The sequence below is a fragment of the Miniopterus natalensis genome, chromosome 10, assembly GCF_054644295.1.
Source record: "Miniopterus natalensis isolate mMinNat1 chromosome 10, mMinNat1.hap1, whole genome shotgun sequence".
In the NCBI taxonomy this organism is placed as follows: domain Eukaryota; kingdom Metazoa; phylum Chordata; class Mammalia; order Chiroptera; family Miniopteridae; genus Miniopterus; species Miniopterus natalensis.
Genome location: NC_142090.1, coordinates 20005320 through 20028952, shown reverse-complemented (window position 1 = coordinate 20028952; position 23633 = coordinate 20005320). Strand labels below are relative to the sequence as shown.

The window sequence follows — 23633 nt, the reverse complement described above, 5'->3', positions numbered from 1 at the left end:
TGGGCCCCTTTTGTGGGTTCTTTGGGATCTCCTGTTGTGGTTGGGTCTAGATTGTTGTTGATCAGTCCTTGGGAGGACTCTCCTCTCAGGTTGGCTAACTGTGTGTCTCAGCCCCAACCTTGTTGTGTAAGCTGGTGTATGGGTGCAGGCTCTGTGGTGTTTCTTCAGTGCTCCCTATTTGCAATATGTCCACTCAGGTATGTTTCTCTGTTTTTTCCAAACTAGCTACATAGTATTTTAGGAGTAAATCGAGTCTGTGGCTGGGAGTGGGGGCGCTCTGCTACTTCTCACAGTGCTGCCATCTTCCCTCTCTCTCTGTGTTTTTTCTGTCATTCCTGGTGTCAGGTACAGGTGTTCTCACTGGTCATTGACTGTTTGGCAGGGGCTTGTGGTCACTTTGTGGTTTGTCAGTTGCCAAGTTTCTGCTAGGTGACTGCGCCTACTGAGATGGGAGCTTTGGACTCAGGTTGCCAGGGACCTTATAATCATAAGCACACTTTTAACTCTGTTGTAAGAGCAGCATTTTTAAACCATGGAGTAATTAACTTTATCTGTGTAGATCAGAGAAGTGGAATGGAAGGATATGACAAGTGGAAATAGAGGATATTATAGACTAACAAAGACATACTCAAATACACCAGTATTGGATGTACTAGTATTTGGGGTGTGGGAGACTGTAAATAGTTTAGAATTGTTTAAAGTAGAAACAGTAGGAGATGAGACTAAAGAGAGTGCTGAATCCAGATCAAGAAGAACATTGTGTATCATATCAAGGAAATTTGACTTTATTTGGTTATCTAGTGTTATGTACTTTGAAAGAAAATCTACTACAAAAACACACAAATCCCTCTTGAATCAGTTTGAGATTATAGTAGTTTGTGCATTCCTCCTTCTGCGGAAATCATTTACATAGACAAAGGGCATCCTATAAAATGTCTTTCACAGCACAGAGGAGCATTCTGGAAACAATAAGGAGGTAGACTGGATGACAGAGTTGAAAGCTATACTTTGGCTGTGAGAATGGGGAGGTGGGCAGGTCTGAGTGACTTGAGGGCTGATAGGATTGACAAGACTTCTTATATAAATCAGGGCTTTGATCTAACTTATTTCCTCATATTTAAGAGAGAAGAGGAAGCTTTAAAAATAATTATAACTATCCCTTGTGGTTTCATGGACAAAATCAGTGGAAATTGGATTTGGCCATATGTATTATTTAACTTTACACATGTCAAAGCCATTTATTGCATCTTTAGTGAATGCTACTTAAACACATTAAATAAAGGGGAAGGGGACACTGCCTCATAAGCTGAAATTATGAATTTATTTGTTTTATTGAGTCTAGATAATATTAAATTCGTTTTGGTGCTCTAAAAGATATTTTAGAACTTGACTGTGACCTTTTTTTTAATTCTCTTCTGCTATTTACCTTATTTCTTTACCTACATTGTAATATTTACAGTTTTGATTTTATAACTTGGTTAGTTAGAACAATACTTTGTTAAAGAAATACCAATTTCTTTCACATTATGGCATACCTAGAAAATGGTACATGTATATATGCAGTCCCTAAAGGCAATAGAAGGCTTCTTGATTTAGGAGACCACAAGCCAGGTACTCTGGCCTACACACCCTATTATACCACTCTGAAGCTGGAGAAAATTGCTCTCTCCTTATGTCCCCACAGCCCATTCACACTGGTTGGAATTCTCTGAGTTATGAAATGGAACTTAAAGAAGTCATGCTCATGGGATGGACACCTGCATTGTTCAGCAAGTATTATGATAGTATTTGATATACTATACAGCAAAAATGCCAATTGACTCAAGGAAAAAATGCTAGAGGTCACATGGGGATCTAGCAACATGGTAAGCATAACTAAGGACAACCTACAATCATTATGGAGAACATGACTGAAAGCACATGTTTTATTGATGAAGACTCAGGAGTCTTTGATAAGATATTATAAATACCCAGTCCTTTCATTTCATAAATAAGAACACTTGAGACTAAAAAATTGTGTCTTGACTAGAAAGTAAATGACTTGAATAGAAGTTAAATGACTGGACTGTAAACTTTATGAAATCAGGGACAATTTGTAAACTGCTGTATTCCACTGATTGGTAGAGTGCATAACACATGGCAGAAGTTTCCTAAAATTTTGTTGAGTGCATGAATGAACTGGCCAGGGTCACACAGGTAATGGCAGAGTCAAAGGAGAATTGCAGTCTTCTATCTCCCAGCTCAATGATTTGATCCACTGTGTATAGACTGTATGTCAAATTGTTATCAACGTTCTGTGAATGAATAATTCACTATGTGGCACAAGGCACAAAAGGTCATGGACACATGCTAGAATTACATATTTTAAAGATTTTCCTTTTCTTCTGTTTTGTAGCTGTTCCTATCCATCATATTCATAAATCAACCATGAAATATTTGTGTTGATATAAAGCTTATATTTATCTTAATAGATTTTTGTAAATATAGCTGATTTAAAAATCAACGAAGTTTGCCTTATATGAGCTTTCACAAATTTTTTTCTTTGGTAGTTATTGTATTTTGTTATTTTCTTCAGTAATAGAATATATTCAGGTTGTCTTTATTTCCCATTAATTAAATGATGAAAGATAAAAGTTTAATAATTAATTACTGATGTGTCCCTATAAGCAAGCATTAAAATCAGAAAGAACACTGTCACTGAAAGTTTAAGTCACTCAAGAATTCATTAAACATTCATTAGTCTCACCTTAGTTAAAGGTGTCCTTGTTTACATATTTGCAGATTTGCATATGCATGCCCCGAACAAGATTTTAAAAATGTTTGTGATCCTATGACCACATTAATTATGAATAGATATTTGTGAAATCTTTACTGAATATGGTCATTTTTTTTTTTTTTAGCAGGTTTTTTTTGTATAGTTCAGTATACAAAGTGATTACAAGATAAGGCAAGTGAAATTCCAGTTTGGGTACCTCCACCTCAATCCCTTAAATCCTGATCCAGTGGCTGCCAAAGCCAGAGGGCTTGGGGCAAGGTGTCTGGTCATGGGAAAAGCTGGTGTGGTTGGCCTTGCAGAAAGTTGGTGTGGTTGTCACTTCTACACACTCTGAATGACATCCTACTTCTCTAAGTATATGGTTTTTACCCACTTTTTGAGGATTGTGCTTCACAGAGAGGCCCCAGACCAGAGCGTATTTAAATTCTTTGACAAGATCTTTGTGAATCTTCATGCAGAAATCCTTTACAGTGACCCTAGGGTAAGATAGCATCACTGGGGATGTGTAATCTGTCAGCTGGCCTTGGGTTTGGTATAAATCCTCATTAGTTTCAAATAGTCCCATATCTTTCCCAACAGGTAGTCAAAATTCCAGCAATGATGGGCAGAGATGGCTAAATAGTGAGGCACATTATAGATGATAGCCTTACCCATGGATACTGAGGATATACAGTTTCCTTCCATCACGTCAGTGAGGTCATCCGATGTGGCGTCGCTCTGCAGAGTCACATCAGCATTCTGAGTTCTGAACTCTGGTCAGAGCTCCAGCACCCAGCTCACTCTGTCTGAGGGCAAGTGGCCGGCAGATGAACGTCTCCCTTATTGTTCTTTTGGCCTGTGTTAGGGGATGTGCTGCTCCAGCGAGTGCCAAAGCCTTCCCGCTCATTTTCAATGACCTAATGTCCTAAGACTTTCAGGACATTCAGAACAATCAGGGTCAAGTTACACCTTCAGGCCACTGCAATGACTTGACAGCCTCTGCCTTGCCCATCCTTGGCATCCTCGCTAAGACCTGGGAGATTCAGGAGCTGGATCTTGGCACCTATGTACCTGATGACACCAGACACAGTGGGGAGAGTAGTGAAATCATAGGCTGCCCTGCACCGGAATATGCCCCCGCCGGGCTACTGAGTAGTGCTGACTTCCCCACTAGTGAAAATCCACGAACCCAAATCAAACTCTTATATAGGCCTCAGGGATGGGTAATTGTATGGACTGAATGAAAACAGTTTTGTGTATGCACATATATGCATTTTTTCTAGTAAAGAATTTAAAACTTCTATCAGATTCTCAAATGGCTGTAAGAAACAAGAAAGTTTATACATCATTGCCCATAAAGCAGTGGTATCTAGAATAGTGTAGTAAGAATACATTAATAGGTAGAAGAATAGCTTGATAGACAAATAAGTTGGAATAGACAGATAAGGGGAAGCATATAAAAAAATTAAAAAGTATGTTTATGTATTTGGTGTATGATAAAGGTGAGATCTACAATAACAGGAGACAATAGATTATTAAAGAAATAGTTCTTAGGAAAACAGATAAGTATTTCAAAAAAAATATTTTTACTTCTTCCCATATAACAAAATTCAGATTTATTAAAGATTTTATATAAAAATTAAAAAATGTATTATAAAAAAATATAGATGAATTTTTATGTAATGTATGAGTCTTAAAAAAGACCTCAAACCATTATTAAGAAATGAATTTTCTTCTGAATACAAGCAAATATAAGAACTTCACATAGAGTTTAAAAAGCAAATAAATCAGGGAAAACATTGCAATATAGTTGACAAGTTTTAATGTCATTAATACATAATTCTTTAAGACTTCAAAAGGAAAGATCAAAAGAAAAGGTGATCAAAGGCCAAGAAAAAAGCAATTTCTCAGAAGAAATACAAATAACCAGTAGACATAAAATGTTCAAATGTACTACTAATCAAAGATATTTAAATTTAAATAACAATAATGTACCACTGGCTAATATTAAGAAGCCTGATAACACTTAGTGTTTAAACTGGAGTCAGGAAATGGGCCTTTCCATTCGTACACTGATGGTCGGATTCTAAATAGCCGTCCTGTTCTTTGAATGGCAGTTTGCTGATATCTATCAAAAGTCTTAAAAAAGTGCATAAAATTAGACCCATTAATCACTATTTTCAGAATGTATCCTAGGGAAGTAATTGCATAAATACTCACAAATGTATATTTATTCGAGAATTGTTTTTGCAGCATGTATTATAATGGTGGAAATTTAAAAATGTTAAGTAGGTTAAATGAATTGTGGCTGTGGTGGCACTACTTTCCAAAAATAGGCATGACGGTACTTTCAGTCCCACATGCTCTTTCTTAACATTGTCACTCCCCCATTTAGAGTTTGAGTCTGTTTTCCTTCCCCCCTGAACCTAGGCAGGACTTTGTGGCTGTCTCACTGAATAGAATATGATAAAAGTGAAACTGGGTGACCTTTAAAGGCAGTGTGACTAGCCACCTGGCTCTTTCTCTTTTGGGAATTTTTCTGCCTTGAAACCCAGCTTATTGTGAGGAAGTCCAGACCACATGGCAAGGTCATGCGTAGGTGTTCTAGCAGAAAGTCCCCCTAAGGTCGCTGCCGACAGCCCGCATGTATTGGGCATGTAAGTAAATGAGATTTCAGATGATCCACCTTCCAGCCTTTGAGCCACTACAGCGATTCTAAGTAGAGCAGAGACAAGTCGTTGAGCTCTTTGAAACTGCAGATTTGTTAGCAAAATAAATATTGCTTTAAGTCACTATGTTTTGAAGTCATTTGTTATGTAGCTATAGTACCTGGAACAATGTTTTATCTAAAACTGGAATATTGTAAAACCATTACAAATGAAAATATAGATGAATAAATATATATGTTAAAATTTTAAAGACATTTACAAAGTGCAACTTGGAAAAGGGGAGATCATAAGAGCATATATAATTACATTTTGTGTGTGTGTGCACAGAAATGAACATGAATATCCCACAGTCAGCATGTGTATGAATAGAAAAAGAGGTTGATAAAGTATTTTCCAAAATGTAAATGGCAGATGTCTTCAAAAGCTGCGAATAAAGGGATGATTTATACTTTTTCTCACTTATCTTGCTGTATTTTCTAATTTTTCTACAAGTAGATGTTGATCATTTGTTCAATAAGGATGGAACAAATTTAGACTTAAATTAATCAACAGATAAGTGCAAAATACAGAGAAACCTGGCTCAATAGCTAGCTGTTCATAAGAAAAAGACAGGTTTTTAAATTGATTACAAATTCAAAATCAGCCAACAGTGCTGTAACTGCCAAAATGTTAATGCAAACTTAGGTAGCAATTACAAAATTTTGGAGTCCAGAGGACTAGAGGCAATAGTCCTGTCATGTGACACACTGAATGGATCGCACTTTGTGGTCCCTTGGATTAGGAAGCTAAGATTTCTTCCAGAAGAGACTGACCCAGATAGTGGTGGGGTCTAAAACAGGGTCATATGGTAACAATAGAAACAACAGGGAATCCAGCTGTGTCAGGAAAGAAAAAAACATACCAGATACAACTGTAGAGAAGTAGTGTTAGACTACATCTGGATAATTTTAGAGTGCAAGAATTAAACAATAAAACTTCAGAGACAGATATGGCTCAAATGAAGACAATACTTCCAGTTACACTGAATTATGCAAAAATTGAAAGGACAGCTAAAGGATGGAGTAATAGGCCTTGGCTCTGCTGTGTAGTGATAGGATCAGGTCCCCAGCAATACATTGCCTGGGCAGTCTATTCCCGTTTAGAAGTCACTCTTTAGCACACTTTTTTTTTTTTTTTTTTTTTACAACCTGACTTTCTGAATTTCCAATCTTTGATAATTGGCACAGCTGAACTACGTTTGGCAGAGATTTTGTCAGAATTAAGGACTCATATTTCTGAAGATGATATGTGCCTTAATTAAATCTCCTTATTAAAACTCTCTATCTTTGATTGACAGTGTCTGTCTCCACACAGCACAAAATATGCTTTGGACATTTCTTATGTAATTTTATTAATGTGGATAGCTCATCTTAGTCACTTAACCCCACAAAGCAAACTTTCAGGCTGCTTTGTGTAGATGAGCAGAGTGTAGATCTGCCTCTTATGTACTTCCTTTAAGTGCGCTTCCTGACATATTAGAAAACTGGTTAGCTATAGATAGAAGATTTTATAAAGCTGTTTAAAGAAAAAAGATATAGTTCCTTTTTTTCCTACCAGCAATTATGAGGAACTAATTTCAGTGGAGCATTTGAAAGAAAAATAATGTCCTTTCCAAGTTTTGTTATGATTCTTGCAATTTTCCTGTCATGAGAATCCTTACCTATGGATCTGCCCTCTCCCTCTCAGATTTAGCTAGGACTAATAGGTTTCAGGAGGTCTGTATGCTCGATAAAACTTCATCCTACCTTTGCTAAAATGTAGGCACAGGTCTTGATATTTGGGCCAAATGGTCCTTTGGTCTTGAAAACAGGAGGTGAGAGGGGTTATGAAATTAAGAGCATAGTCCCAGGAAATATATGGTTTTATTCTCTTGACTTTCATCTAGATACATTCAAATAACTAGACCCAGCATGTGGCATTGAATCATGAGGATTTTCTGTATAAAAATGATTACATTTGGTTTGTTAAACTCTACCTAAAATGACCTTAAACAGTTCTTAACATAATTCAATAAAAATCTTACATAATATCAGAGAAACTCTGTGTATAACATTCAGGAGAAGATAAAGAATAGATTATTTAAGTATTCCATTTACTGGAAACAACGTCTTTTTGGACTATATCTAAAACAATTTAAAGTATTTGCTATGGAAATGTGAAAAGACAAATTTCCACTCAGAAGATAAATAATAACAGAAGCAAAAAAGGTAAAGATGTATGAATGCATGATATTTTTTAAAGTCTTTACTAATCATTTGGAAAGCTTTTTTCCCCTCAAAAATTCACAGTGCAAATTATGTTCAGATGATCTGCACTGACTATTTACCACTAGTTGAGACATAAATCACTTTCAAACAAAATTATTCCCAGGAATAATCCATATACGAGTAACTTGCTTCACTAGTTGTGAAAATTCCTGAACCACTTAGCAAATTGGTGAAATGTCTTTTTTCTTGCAGGAAGAAATGGTATATGGGAAAGGAGTACTTGCATTGATTCCTGTTTGTCCCCTTGAATGGGAGCCATTCAGTTGGATCAATTAATTCCCACCAGTGACTTCTGTTCATTTGGTGGGCAACCCCTGAATTCTATTATTTTTTACTGGTCAAGCACCAAAGAAAGTTTGATCTCATTGACAGACATGAATGCGATAGAAACAAAATCAGACAAATACTGCCCCTATAAAACATTCACATTTTAGCTTAGTAATTTTCTCTAAGTATAAAGGACTGAAATATGAACATGTGATCAAACGTGATCATGTTTCCCTGGGAGTAGTTATGTATTTACCTAAATTATGGCTTGCTCTCTGATTGGATTTGGGAGAATCCTAAGTTTGGAAGTAAAATTTGTAGTCATTACTACACACATGTTGAGAAATCACAACCATGTTTTCAGATCTTGTTATCCTCTTTGCCTTTGCTCCACACCTAGGAAACTCCCTCCATGGCAGGTTGTAGCAATGCAATGGTGGAACTCACAGCTTTTGGGATTTGATGACCTGAGTCCTAACCCATCTCTATCACTTATCAGCTGTGTGACTAAGCCAAGTTACTTAACATTCTTAGGTTCTGGGTTCTTCATCTTTAAAATAGGGATGGCACTCCTACCTCATGACTTTGTGAAGATTAAATAGTCTAATGCAAGTAACATGCTTAGGGAAAGGCCCGGTGGAGGCTACAGTGCAGGGACTCAATGATTATAGCCGTTATTGCTATTACTGCTTTGATGGTGGTGTACACAAAAGAAAAAAATAGCAAACCTTGTTCATTGCATGGATTTTGCTCTCTGTTAGTTTATGTGTGATTGAGCAGGAATTTTCTTTTCTGTGTGCTCTGTGGTTGCTATTGTTTATTTTTATATACTCCAGCATTCTTTTTAAGAGAATAACGTGCGGCCTTGAAGACTGACTACATAAAAGTGGGATCTGCCAGCCATATCCCTAAGAAACTGTTCTAATTTACAGGAACCAGGTGTCTGAAATTTGAAAAGTGTACTAATAGGAGAAGGATTTTTTAATTTGGTGACATAGACTTTTCTTTTTCTGGTAAAAGTATCTCAGAGAAATTAAAAGGATGATTTGTCTCTTCTTGGGGAATAATTTATACATTATGATTTCTTTTGTTTCAAGGCAACATAAGTGTGATTTGGAGCAAGATTAAGCAAAGCATCTAGATTCAACTATACATTTGTCAATAACTTTAGTGGTCTCAAACCTGGCAGCTCATCAATATACTCTGGGAAACTCTTTAGAATAGAGACTTGTGTAAAATCTTGGTCCACTGAGAGCTGATTAGGTGCATGAGGAGGTGGGGATGTGGTTACACAAGGCCTAGTGGAGACCTTGCCCTCAAGGCAGGAGGGAATGGGAGTACCCAGAGAGAACTAAAGCTGAGAGCATGTCAAGCTGTGAGACATACTTCCTGTTGTTCAGGGTTTTATCCTGATTCGATTTGAATTTCCTTAGAAAATTTGGCAAAGCTACAGACAAATTATTAATGGTCCAGTTGTCATCATTAATTTTTCAGCTGCCATCAACATGTCCCCTCAAGGGTAAGAATCCTAGGGCTATGAGAGTATTTTGCCCAAGGGACAGCTTGAGAAATCGGGAAGCATAGGACAAGGAATTGCAAATATCTTCTATGTTTGACCAGTATATTCAGTGAATATACCTGATTTAAACATCTGCTTTAAAGATGCCTACTTCATTCTGAGAATATGAATGGTTTAGGAAGGGTTTGTAGGATTATTCTAAGAAGAGGGTCCATCTTAGACAACCTCCCAGATTGTCAGCTCTAGTGTTTTGAAGTCCTGGTATGGCTTTTAAAGAAGATATTTTCAAAATTCTAAGACCTGTGTATGAAGTCAGAGGGAGTGGCATTGCTTTGGTTTTCTGGTACTTGGAAAGAAGCTGTGCTTTCTTTAGTTTTCCTCACTTCAGTAAATATAGGGTGATCATACATTCCAGTGTGCCTGGTGTTGTAGAGTGCAAAATGGGTGTAATACTTTGTAGTAACTATCACCAAAAGGTGGAGCCTGGCTCCTCACCCCTTAAATCTGGAGCTGGCTGTGTGATCTTCTTTTGAAACATTGAGTGTAGTCAAAATGATGAATTACAAGTACAGTGGTGCCTCGGTTTTTGAATGTCATCCGTTCTGGAAGACCGTTCGAGTTCTGAAAAGTTCAAAAACCAAGGGATCCACAGCCGGTAGCTAGGCCTCAGGATCTTGCCCTCAGTGGAAGCCGTGTGGCATGTTCGACTTCCGAGGCGTGTTCGAAAACCGAAGCATTTGCTTCCAAGTTCAAGGCGTTCGTAAACTGAAATGCTCTTCAAGGGAGATGTTCAAAAACTGAGGTACCACTGTAATATGAATTATAAGCCTAGGTCTCAAAAGGTCTTATAGCTTTAACTTTATTGCTTGTAGAGCTCTGTTGCCACCATGTGGGTGAGCCATCCTGGTACATTTGCTCCCATACCCCTGCTTGTTGACAGCCAGACATATAAGTCTAGAGAGAATCAGAGGCCATCTAGATAATTCAGCCACCAACTGCTTGTGAACCCAGAGGAAATAAGTTAAGTAGGCTCCTAACAGACACAGAGAATCATGAGCTAAATAAATGTTGCTTAAATCTAGTGGGTAGTATCCTATGGAGCAAAAGCCAACCCACACACCTAGAACAGTCCTAGTTTAGACCTGTTGTCATAGTGTAATTTTTAGTAATGCCTCCTTTCATTTTCAAAACTATCCTTGTTTAAGTGTAGGTTCTACAGTCAATTTAAATAAATAGTGCTACCATCTAATTATTTGCTAAGCAAATTTTACATTTAAAATTGTAAATTAGATAGCTATTTTCTGGGTAAATCCCTTAAATGAATTCCTAGGCCGTTTAGAGTAAAATTCAGACTCCTTTTATGATTTTATGTAATCTGGCCCCATTTCCACCTCTACAGATTTCACTCATGCCATTCTCCTTCTTGTTCCATAGTCCAAGACACTGGCCTCCTTTTTGTTCCACAAACATGTGAAGGTGTTTTTGTTTGTTTTTAACCTCAGGGACTTTGTTTTCCTTCTGCTTGCAGTGTCCTCCCTCTTGTTCTTCACATCCTTTAGTGCTTAGCTCTGTGCCACAGCCTCCAGGAAGCCTTCCTTGACTCCACTACTCAAAGGAGCTTCCCCTCAGCCTCACTCACCACACACTATTCATTTCCATTATATAATTTATCACAAAATGTAATTAAAAAATAAATTAGTTCACTTGACACCTACCATCAGTCTCTCCCACTAACAAGTAAGCTCCTTGAGAGAACTGCATACTAAGGTCTTAGGAGAGCACTTGCAGAGGGGAGCTAAATAAATATTTGGTGAATAAATGCTGTATGCTTAACTCCACGCTTAGAACTGAGATCCTGGATTTGAGTTTTTTCCCTTCTGTTTCTATGGTGGTTTATTTTGAAAAAATTACTTATCATTGTGGCACCTGTTTGTTATCTTGAATATTTAGAAAATGGGATATTAAATGTGATGATGAATGTAAGAGTGCAAGGTTGATTGGAATGTGTTATTAAATGTCAGCTATTATTATTTGCCTTTATCTCTCCAAATGATGTGCTGCTCTTACATCAAATATATATTTATTTAAAATATTTTTTATAAAGATGAAGTTCTTTTATTAAGGGTCAAGGTCCTTGCTTGCCCGTAATTATCTCAAAATGAAAAAAGCACTGCCAGCCCCATTCCCTCCTGTCTTGTGTCCTTTGAATTATGATTATTTTTTGTTGAGTGTGATTGAGCTGAAGGCAAAATAACAGTAGTGGCTCATCCTACTATAAGTCTTGTCTTTTGTAATTTATTTCTTGTCTTTCATATTATAGATTTTTTTTTGAAGCTCATTTTGAAACGGACATATCAGCTAGTTCTTACAGGTGCTTTTTGTGACAACGGAAACAATATCTTAGACTGATAGCTCACAGTACCACCTCAGTATCGCTTTAAAAATGATGAGATTTGTCCTAATTTGATGTTGAATGATTACAAGACTGGAATTATGGGGATCAAAAAGCCAGTGCTGTTTTCAAAGAAATACTTCTGAATATCAGTACATGTAGGTAGAGCACGATGCAATTATTCTATTAATAAATAAATGACTAATATATAATTATGTATTACAGTGGGAACATATTTCACAAAGGCCTTTTAAAATGAATTGATATAGAAAACAATTCAAATAAAAGGAAGCACAGTATATTTTAAATATGTTTTTCCTCAAAGGCATATTGGTAGCACCTACAAAATGCATATTTTTTATGTTTATAAATTACCCTAAATGCTTTCTGTTAAACACTTGCCCAGGACTGGCTGACCATGGCAAGATTGATACTGACAATGTGGGCCTTGGCTTTTCTCTCTTCGTTTGGCATCCCTTGCCAAGGGGAGCACAAATATCTCACATTTAGGATAGGCATAATTTTTCGTCTTTATCTTTTTTTCCAACGGAAAGTGTAACATGTATACACAGTAAACCTTCCGACAGTACAGAGGTGTTCATGGTAAAATATCAATCATCCTCTCGCTGTAGGTTCTTGTTCCTCTAGGCTCCCCCAGGAGTAACCGCTGCTGAGTTTCTTCTGTATATCTGTTCTATGACTATGCACATATATTTTACATACATGTAGATGATGTTTATCTTAGCATCAAGAAGAATCTCGTCTCGCCCAATCATTCTCTTTTTTGGACAATTTTCTTAACCTTTGTTTATATCAGATGCCTCATCTATATAATTAACGCAACTTCGTAGAGTCCATTTGGGATTAATTGGTTATTACACATGAATCCCCTGAAAGAGCATCTAGCACAAGGAAAGTACTTGGTGTTAACTATTACTATGTTCATATTTTTGCCCAAGATCTTGCATCACTGATTGACATAATTATATTTTAATAGGTGTATTTAAATTTTGAATCCAAATGATTTCAACTCAAGAAAAAAGTTCTATGGTGTAGAATTTAGGAAGCTACACACAGACAAATTCTTACCAAGTTCAAATGAGTATTAAACATTCTTTTAAGCATGACCTTAGAATATAAAGCTTTTTTACTACAGAGCAAAATTTACCTCTCCTTAGGTACCTTTACTCTAATGCTGTATGCCAGAGGAAAATAAAGCAATGCAAATAAGGATTTTATTTTTATTTATTTTTTAAAATATGTTTTTTATTGATTTCAGAGAGAGGAAGGGAGAGGGAGAGAGAGATAGAAATATCAATGATGAGGGAGTCATTGATCGGCTGCCTCCTGCGTGACCCCTACTGGGGATCGATCCACAACTAGCATGTGCCCTGACCAGGGATCGAAACCCTTACCTCCTGGTTCATAGGTCGACGCTCAACCATTGAGCAATGCAGGCCAGGCCAAATAGGGTTTTTATATATTTCTTTGTGTTTACTCGTCTGCTTATGTATTTATTTAAAATATATTTCCTGTGCCTTTATATCAGACATAAGCTTAGACAAATAAGAGACAAATAAAATACAGTCTCTGTTATCATGGAGTTTACAGGACAGTGGGTAAGAAATTAGTGAGATAATTACATACCTGATATTGTAATAAAAGCAGAAACACACTATATGTTTGTCTGTGTGTATAACCTGATCTAATGTAAGGTGTGATGGAGGCCCTTTCAGTGGAAGTTTGAAGGAAAAAGAATTTGATCTTAGAATTTTATTTCCAACCAATTTGTCATTCAGTTCCGAAGGTAACTGAAAGTTATTTTTTGCTATTGAAAGGCTTATAAAATATACCACTCATATGTTTTCCTAAAGCACATTGTTGGATGATATATTCTAATAGTCTTTTTCTCACTCTCATTTTCTCGACAAAACCCTTATTCTTCCTGTCCACACAGAAATCTACAAACTCAATTTGAATGCTTACACGTGTTATTATTTACTTTATTTCATTTATCACTTTATAGAGTTTGTGTTCATTTTGCTACTGTGCTTTTAATTTTAGTCTGTACTATTAATAATAATTTAAAATGTATATTAAATAATAATATATATTAAAATGTTAGGCTTGTGGTGTTTCTGTGAAAATAAAAACAATGATTTCAGTTCTCATAAGTATTTGATTTGTCTCATATTGATGCATATTTTGATATTACAAAGGTGAGACTTTGCTATTAGACAATATACTTTGAGTGAGTGTGTACATCTATATAATTTTTCAACCTGTGCCAGCATATCTAAAAAATATGTCATATGTTGGATTGTTGTGTCAAAGGTTTCTGCATTTTTGATAGTTATTGCCAAATTTCTGTTCATAAGAATTGCACCAATATATATTTCACTCAGCATTACAGGGTGTCCCCAAAACATGTATACACACATTAACAGCTGATAGCTCAATTGATGTTTCTTTCTTTTCAGCCAGACTAAGCTTCGAACAAAGGAAATTCATCCTAAAATGAATGAAAACGCAGTTGAAGTACAGACACTGCCTTTATAATTATTCAAAGTGTGTGTACATTTTTTGGGACACAGGGTGTCTCCCCCAAAATGTATACACACTTTAACAGCTGATAACTCACTTAATTTTCATGTTTAATTGATTTGAAATAAGGGGTGAAGCCAGACTAAGCTTTGAACAAAGAAAATTTATCCACTAGACTTTTTTATGGGGAGACATAAAAGATAAAGTTTATGGTACAAAACCAGCAACAGTTGATGAATTGAGGGAGCACAACTACCAAACGAAATGATTCTTGATGTTTGCGATTCCATTGCTTCGCGTTATCAGCAGTGGCTGGACCAGAACACTCATCAGTTTGAAAACAGACCAAAAAAAATTACTCATTTCTGTAGATTCTTTAAAATTTTGAAAATGAACTGTATGTTAAAAAGCATTGACTTTATAATCATTCAAAGCACATTTTTGGAGGGACACCCTATATATGAGGATGCCTGTTTCCCTATAGTCTTACTAATGGATTATTTTTTCAAGTTTTCAGCTTTTGTAAACATGATACAATAAAACAGCATCTCAAAGTAAGTTTAATTATTTTTTCCATTAGAAGTGAGTTTGAGCATTTGTTTATATGTTTAAAAGCTACTTGCATTTTCTTTTCATAACTTTTTTTAGTTTTAACAACTTATATATTCTAATAAGAGTAGTCCTTTGTCTCTGATAGAATTACAATTTTGGGGGAGGAGTTGCCTTGTGAGTTCATTTATGGTATTTCTTGACATGAAGATTTTTTTTTTTTTGATTTTTTTTTTTTTTGGTAGTGATAGTTTTCAGTTTTTCTCTGAGGACTGAATTTTGAGTTATGGTTAGAACATCCTTTCCCACTCCAAGTTTATATGTGAGTTCTGCATAGTTTCTTCCAGTACTTCTGAAGTTTCTTAATTGTATTACAATTACACTTTTGCTTATAATCATTACTTGTGAGGTGTGTAAAAAAAAAAAAAAATCACTCCAAATTGTTTTCTTGATTTCAGGGAGAGCATAAACTGGAGCTCAAGGGCCCTGAAGGAGACTGGGTTTTGGTGGATGCTTATAGCCTTGAAGAGGGGTCCTAAAGGGCTACAACCTGACAGGAAGGGTGAAATGGACATACAAAGGCCTTGACAGAGGCTGATGTCAGCTCTGAAACGTTTCAGTTTCTAGGAGTGGATAAACACAACCCCATGTTTATAGTGTCCATATTGTAGCATGTATCAGTAATTAATTTATTTTTATTGCCAAATATTATAACATTATATGAATATACCGCATTTTGTTTATTCATCAATTGATAGATATTTGGGTTGTTTACACTTTTGGGATATTGTGAATAGCACTACTATGAACATTTATTGTGTAAACATATGTTTTCATATGTTTACTTAGGAGTGGAATTCCTGGGTCATATCCTAACTATGTGTTTACCTTTTTTTTGTTTTTTAAGTTTTTTTATCTTTATTGTTGAGAATATTACAGATGTCTCCTTTTTATCCCCACTGATCCCCTCCACCCCACATCCATCCCACCCCCAGGCTTTCCCCATACCAATGCCTGTGTCCATGGGTTATGCTTATATACATATAACTTCTTTGGTTAATCTTTCCCCACCAACTCCCCCTTCCCCACCTTCCCTCTGAGATCCCTCAGTCTGTTCCATGCTTCTGTGTCTCTGGATCCACTTTGTTCATCACTTTATTTTGTTTATTATATTATACATATAAGTGAGATTATGTGGTACTTGTCTTTCTCTGGCTGGCTTATTTCCCTTAGCATAATACTTTCTAGTTCCCTCCATGCTGTGCCAAAGGATGAAAGATCCTTCCTCTTTACAGCTGCATAGTATTCCATGGTGTAAATGTGCCACAGCTTTTTACCAACTAATTTACTGATGGGCACTTGGGCTGTTTCCAGGTCTTAGCTATTGCAAATTACACTGCTATGAACATAGGGGTGCATAAGTTCTTTGTGATTGGTGTTTCGGGTTCCTTAGGATCTATTCCTAGAAGTGGGTCAAATGGCAGGTCAATTTTCAATCTTTTGAGGAAACTCCATGCTGTTTTCCATAGTGGCTGCTCCAGTCTGCATTCCCACCAGCAGTGTCCTAGGATGCCCTTTTCTCCACACCCTCACCAGCACTTGTAGTTTGTTGACTTGTTGATGGAGCCATTCTGACAGGTGTAAAGTGATACCTCACTGTGGTTTTAATTTGCATCTCACTAATGATGAGTGACTTTGAGCATTTTTTCATATGTCTCTTGGCCATCTGTGCATCCACCTTGGAGAAATATCTTTAGGTCTTTTACCCATTTTTTAATTGGATTGTCTTCCTTTTGTTAAGTTGTATGAGTTCCTTATATATTTTGGATATTAATCTCTTATCAGATGTATTATTGGCAAATATGTTCTCCCATACAGTAGGCTCCCTTTTCGTTTTGTTGATGGTTTCTTTTGCTTTGCATAAGCTTTTTATTTTGATGTAGTCCCATTTGTTTATTTTCTCCTTCATTTCTCTTGCCCTAGGAGATGTATCAGCAAACATACTGCTATGAGAGATGTCTGAGATTTTGTTGCCTGTGTTTTCCTCTAGGATTTTTATGGTTTCGTGTCTTACATTTAAGTCTTTTATCCATTTTGAATTTACTTTTGTGTATGGTGTAAGTTGGTGGTCTAGTTTCATTTTTTTGCATGTTCTAAATTGAGTGAAAAAATTCATTGAGAATGAAGGTGAAGTTAATAAATTTTTGGATGAACAATAACTGTGAACATTTGTCATCTATAACATGGCATCACAGAAAATGCTAAAGATTTTTTTTTTTTAATTTATTGGGGTGACATTGGTTAATAAGATTACATAAGTTTCAAGTGTACAATGCCATGATACATCATCCATATATTTCATGTGTGCCCACCGCCCAAAGTCAAACCTTCTGTCACCCTATTTTTAATCTTCTTTACCCTTTTCTAACCCCATCCCCCCTTCCCTCTTGCAACCATCATCCTGTTGTCTGTGTCTATGAGTTTTTGTTTGTTTTTCCTTTTTGTTCATTTGTTGCTTTCAGTTTTATATCCCACATATGAGTGAATTCATAAGGTCCTTTACTTTTTCAGTCTTACTTATTTTACCCAGCATACTATCCTCAAGGTCCATCCATGTTGTCGCAAATGGCAACGTTTCATCCTTTCTTATGGCTGAGTTGTGTTCCATCGTGTACATGTCCCACACCTTCTTTATCCAATCACCTATCAAAGGACACTTTTGTTGTTTCCATGTCTTGGCCACTGTGAATAATGCTGCAATGAACATAGGGCTGCATATATATTTGCAAAAAAATGTTTTCAAATTTTTCTGGGTCATATGGTGGCTCTGTTTTTAATTTTTTGAGAAACCACCATACTGTTTTCCACAGTGGCTGTACCAGTTTTCAGTCCCACCAGCAGTGAATGAGGGTGTTTTTTCTCCACACCCTCTCCAACACTTGTTATCACTTATCTCATTGATAATAGTCATTCCGACAGGTGTGCGGTGGTATCTCACTGTAGTTTTGACTTACATTTCCCTCATAGTGTAGTTAGGCATCTTTTCATATATCTGTTCACCATTCATGAGTCTTCTTGGGAGAAATGTCTGTTCAGATCCTCTGCCCATTTTTAAATTGGACTGATTTTTTGTTTGGTGTTGAGTTGTATGAGTACTTTATATATTTTGGATATTAACCTCTTGTTGGAGCTGTCATTTGCAAATATCTTCTCCCATTTGGCTAAAGGATTTTATTCAGGCAAAAGAAAAACTTTTCCATATGGGAACTCGGAGATGCAGGAGGAAATAAAGAACAATAAAAATAGAAATTATGTGGTCAAACCATTTTAATCTTCATTTTTATTTTAGTCTAAGTTCTACAATTAGATGATTTTAGTCCGACTGATGGACTTTTTCTTGATTTCCTCAGCAATTTCTTAAGTTGATCCTCACAAAAGTTCTTGGAAACTATTTCTAGGATTAGCTTATGTTACGCTTTTAGAACAATTTGTCTGGATAATAAATCCTGGGCTTATACTTTGTCTCTTTGATGATCTTTTAGTATTGCTCCACTCTATTATGGTTTTATCTGTTGCTGCAGAGAAATTTGAAGCCTGCCTTATCCTATTGTCTTTCTTTCTTTCTTCTTTTTTTTACTTTCTACCCATTGTTTCAGTATTGTGAAGGCAGAACAACTTGACAGGGATATAGCTCAGTGTTGATCAGTTTGGCTCACGTTTATCTAGCTGAAAGTGTGCTCTTCCAGGATATATATTCAATGAATATTTTTCTGGAATTGAATATTTAAATATTATAGATATTTGTTTCAATTTTTCCTTTGGAGACTTCAATTATGAATGTATTGGCTTGTTTTGCCTGTCTTCCATATTTATTACAGTCTCGTGAATTCTTAATTTTAACTCCATTTGTTTATATTTGATACTTAAATTTGTACTTTCTGTGGCACTTACTGTATTTTCAGCAGTTCCTTTTCTCCTTTTATGTTCCTTCAAAATTTGTCTTCATTTTTATGATTTTCCCCCCTTTGATTTCTTTTCCAAGTTCTGATATGGTTTAGATATGCCACTTCTCCCTGATTTCTGGTCCTTTTTGTTGATTTAGAGCGATGTCCAAAATAAAATATTTGTCGCACGAGAACATCACTATGTGGGTTTTTGTGTATGCTCTTTTTGAGTTTACCATTTCCTTTCATATATTTGCAGTGTTCTCACTGTATGTAAAACTTTGCACTAAGCTCTGGGGTGTAACAATGAACAATAAAGGCAGATCTTCTGTTTTCATATAGCTTATAAGATTAGTAAAGGCAAAAAAATAAATAAGTGAACTCAATACAGTGCATGCTCTGTAGTATAAGAGAAGAAATATAGGATACTGTGGGAACACATATTGAGAATATGAAACATTTATATTCTTACGTGTCCTTACATATTTTTGGGAGAACCCAGGATTCCCCCATAACTTTCTAATGCTTGGAAGAGTCATGAAAAGATTCCTAGAGGAAGGAATATCTAAACTGAATTTCAAATTGAACTAAGAGTGTTCTAAGCTGAAGTAACTGTTCACAATAATATATAGAGGCAAGAAAAAGAACCATAAAAAAGAAAAACACAGTAATGGCACATGAATGAGTTTCAATGCTCTGTTTCCATTTTATGAATCCATCAATAGAGTAAACCTACAAACTCCTCATTTTAGAAGCACAATTTGGATTTTAAATAGAATTTATCAGTCCCTTTTAGAACTGTCTTCAGAAGCAGGAAATAATGGAAGTGCTTATAAAAAGCTTTCTCTGTTTAAGAGACTTTAGATTAATAGTCAATATTTCAAGCTAGCAAACTGTAGGTAAGATGTGATCCTTTGGCCAGTGTTCTAGTCGGGATTTGGAAAATTCCTTCTTTGGACAATCCTTGTTGCTTAATGCTCCTGCTCCTATTCTTAGCAGCTATCCCATTGTGAATCATTTCCTAGCAGGGTCCTTTCTGTCTTTGCCTATCACCTGCTCCAGCTAAACTTTGAAGTTTAAAATATCTGTAGAGTAAAGTAAAAGCAGCTGTTGAGGGCCTTCAACGTTACCCCTTTAAAAGCAGTATTTTAGGCCCTCATTTGTGGCTTCTTGCAGTTTCACAGCACAGGCTTCTATTAATCATTTTTATTCTTTAACATTTATCACCTGCATAAGACTATATATTAACTTTCCCAGTATCCATAAGGAATGATAGCATTTTTTTTGTCCAGGAGCTGCCAGCTCATTGCCACTATCATAGCATACATATGGCGAATTTCCAGCTTGTCAGTTGCTGTTCAGCATTCAGGCTGGCTTGCTAGACAATTTTGTTTGTTTCTGTGTTTAGATAAAGGACACAAACATTAACTAACGTATCATATTTATGCCACAAATGTCAAAGAGCCTTGTTATAATTAAATCCTCTGAGGATTTCCTTGATGCATGAGAAGGAAAACATACTTGGGCAACTGTAAATGGGTGCTTTTAATTTTTAGAATGGAAACTACAGCTTGTTTACTTAATTGGTTTGGAAAGGACTAAAACTGTTAGGAGAAAAACAGAACAACTAATCTGTGGTCCTTTCCATTTATCCTGTTTCCAAATATAAGCAGTTGGGTAGAACTTTCTCCCTTTTTTGGTGGATAGTATTCCATGGTGTAAGTGTACCATAGCTGTTTTATCCACTCATCTGCTGATGGACAAGGGGCTGCTTCCAAATCTTTGCAACAGCGTGGATGGACTTGGAGAACATAATGCTAAATGAAATAAGCCAGTCAGAGAAAGACAAGCACCATATGGTTTCACTCCTATGTAGAATCTAATGAACAAACTGAAATGAAGTCACAAGCAAAATAGAGACAGGCTTATAGAGAGAGAGCAGGCTGACAGCTCTGGTGGTGATGGTGGGGTGTTCGGGGGTGAAGGGATTGAGCAAAAAAGAAAAAAAGAGAAAGAACTCGTGGACATGGACAAGAGTGTGGTGACTGGGTGGGGAGAGGAGTGAGTGGAGGTAGGAGAGGGTACATGGGGGATAAATGGTGATGGAAAAAAATAATAAAATAAAGGAAGAAAAAGTTAACCATTTAAAGTAAGAAAAGTCCCCCAAACTCACAAATATAAGTGTCTGATCCTTTTTGTAACTGAAGGCATGCACCCACAGAGGCTAGAAGCTTGCAAAGTATAATGAACTGCAAGTGATAGTGTGAATTCTTCTTATAGAAAAGTCAGAATAAGAAAATAACCTGACAAATATGAGTTAAGCTGTTTTATAAAACTATAATTTTTTTTTTTTAAAGTGTTGTGGGTGAATAAAGGAAACCTAAAGAAGCTAATATTTTATTCCCAGAAACAGAAGTCCCAAACCCCTGTAGGGTGAAACTGAGGAAAGAAGGGATAAAAGCAGTGCCCAGTAAGAGTACTCATTTGATAGTGCCGAGCTGGCTTTCTGTTTCTGAGCCTGGTAGGTTGTTTTAAGCTATTTCTTTCATGTGCACTTTAATAGTGATGCAGGGATGGCTTCTACCCTTCTTCCTTCCCATTTCATTTTTTTGGGAGCCCACTTTACCTAGACTTTTTAATTTTTTTATGTTTTATGTTGCATAGAGTGTTGCTAAAGAAGCTCTTGAACTTGGCTGCCTGAGTTCAAATATTGGTCTGCCACTTACCAGTTGTGTGACCTTGGGCGGGTTAGTATCTCTTATTTCAGTTTCTTCTTGTTGCCAGTGACAATGGGTTCTTGTGGTGTCACAAGAAAGGAATTTCAAAGGGTACATCCCTGGGAGGAGTTTCAATATAATGGCAAGATTTATTGGGGTGAAGGGAAATAATATGCCCTTGGATATGCAGAGGGTGGACAAGCTCTAGCAGCAACTGTTCTGAGATCCTTGAGAATCTTCCACGTATTTTCTTGGTTTTTGGGAACAAGCAGGATTGCTTTCAAACTACCCAACCTACTCCCTGGGTTTTTCCCGAGCTAGTGCTGGGCCCTCCCCCAGCCAGGGCCTTTCCTGGACCTTCTGGGGTTTCATGCCCTCATCCAACCTGATTCTTTTCCCACCCCTTTATGTCCCTATTTTGGCTCTTACTGTACATGCTTCAAAGTGGAAGGAGCTCCCCTTGGGCCATCTTGGCTTCTACCGGCCATGCACCCAGCAGTGGAATTTACCCCCAGCTCCCCAGTAAGAAGCCCGGGTCCAGGATGGTTGTTCCCGGGGAGATTGTTCCTGGAAACGCTCGGGGATTAAGGCCCGAGGATGGAGGATGTGTTGGTCTCTTGGGGAGGCTGTGAATGCTGCGGCTTCCTAGTGCAGCAGGCTCCCTAGCAGGTTAGGCTTAGTATCGGATTTTGCTCCCTAGTTTATTAGGCTTAATGTCTGATTCCTTTTGCTCCCTTTCTTTATTAATACTAACTATCTACCTACACTAACAATCTGAAAGTGGTATGATAATAAATAAATAAAGGGAACTCATTTCATAGAGCCACTGAAAGTAAATTCTTTTCTCTCTTTCTCTCTCTCTCTTTCGTCTTTCTGCTCACCCTTAGTAAACATGATGCAATATTCATGATCACTATATTATTTTTCCTGTAAGAGAATCTACAGTAGCTTTCTCTCTCAGTTCCTCCACTGGCCCACAGGCAAGGCTTCGCCATGAGTTAACTAGGGAGATGTAAGTGATGCTTACCGAACCAGCAGCCCCTGCCTTGCTCATTTCGCACTTTTGCCACACGTACCTGGGGTCTCTGCCTGTTAGACTTGTCAGTCAACTGTGCCCCCTCGAACTTCAGGAGACATGTGCTGTTTTCTGGGGAGCCCTGTAGAAAACCTTTTAACTAGGCTTATGGTTAGAAAGAGGCCCCCACGTAATACTGGAGGCCAGTGGAAGATGCCATAAGTCACAAATGTTAAAAAGGAGGAAGAGAAATGTTACCTGCAGGTAGACTTTTTGTACACATAAAAAATCTAAAACAAAATATTGAATAGAGAAGTACACTTAATGTTTGTTGCCTTATCCCACTGGCGACAAATATTCTTTCAGTGCGACATTGTGAGTGAATGTGGTGATGGTGGACATTCTTGTTTGATATTGTGTTCTGTCTAGACCTGTTTATTTTTTTCTCTCTTAACTTTAAAATTATGGATTCATTTACTTTAACAGGTAAAGGCCCATTGATATTTTGAAAGTTGAATTTTTAGAAGAATTTGTCTAGTCGGGTCCTCTAAATTTTCAAATGTATAGGCATCAAGTTGTTCTTAGTGTTTTTTAATGTTTGTGGGATATATAGTGCCCTCTTTCCATTCACAATATTATTGTCTTTTTTTTTTCTTGAGCAGATTTGCCAGAGATTCATCATTTTATTAGCTTTTTTTTTTTTTAAACATCATGATTTCAGTGTTCTTATTTTTTCTGTTACATGTTTGTTTTCTATTTCATTGGTTTCTGTTTTTAGTTTTATTATTTTTTCTATTGGGGATGTTTAGTATGTCATTCTTTTCCTCATTTTTGATACAAATAATACATTAATATTTGGTCTTTCTTCTTGCATATAAGGCTATATGATTCCTTTCAAGCACTGCTTTAGGCGTTTCCCACAAGTTTTGTTACTTCATATTTAAAATACTTTCTAA

General features: G+C 36.6%; 1 pseudogene; it reads right to left on the bottom strand.

Moving 5' to 3' along the window:
* Window positions 1-2987: 2987 nt before the first annotated feature.
* Window positions 2988-23633, bottom strand: part of LOC107537312 (developmentally-regulated GTP-binding protein 1 pseudogene) — a 56340-nt pseudogene continuing 35694 nt past the window's right edge.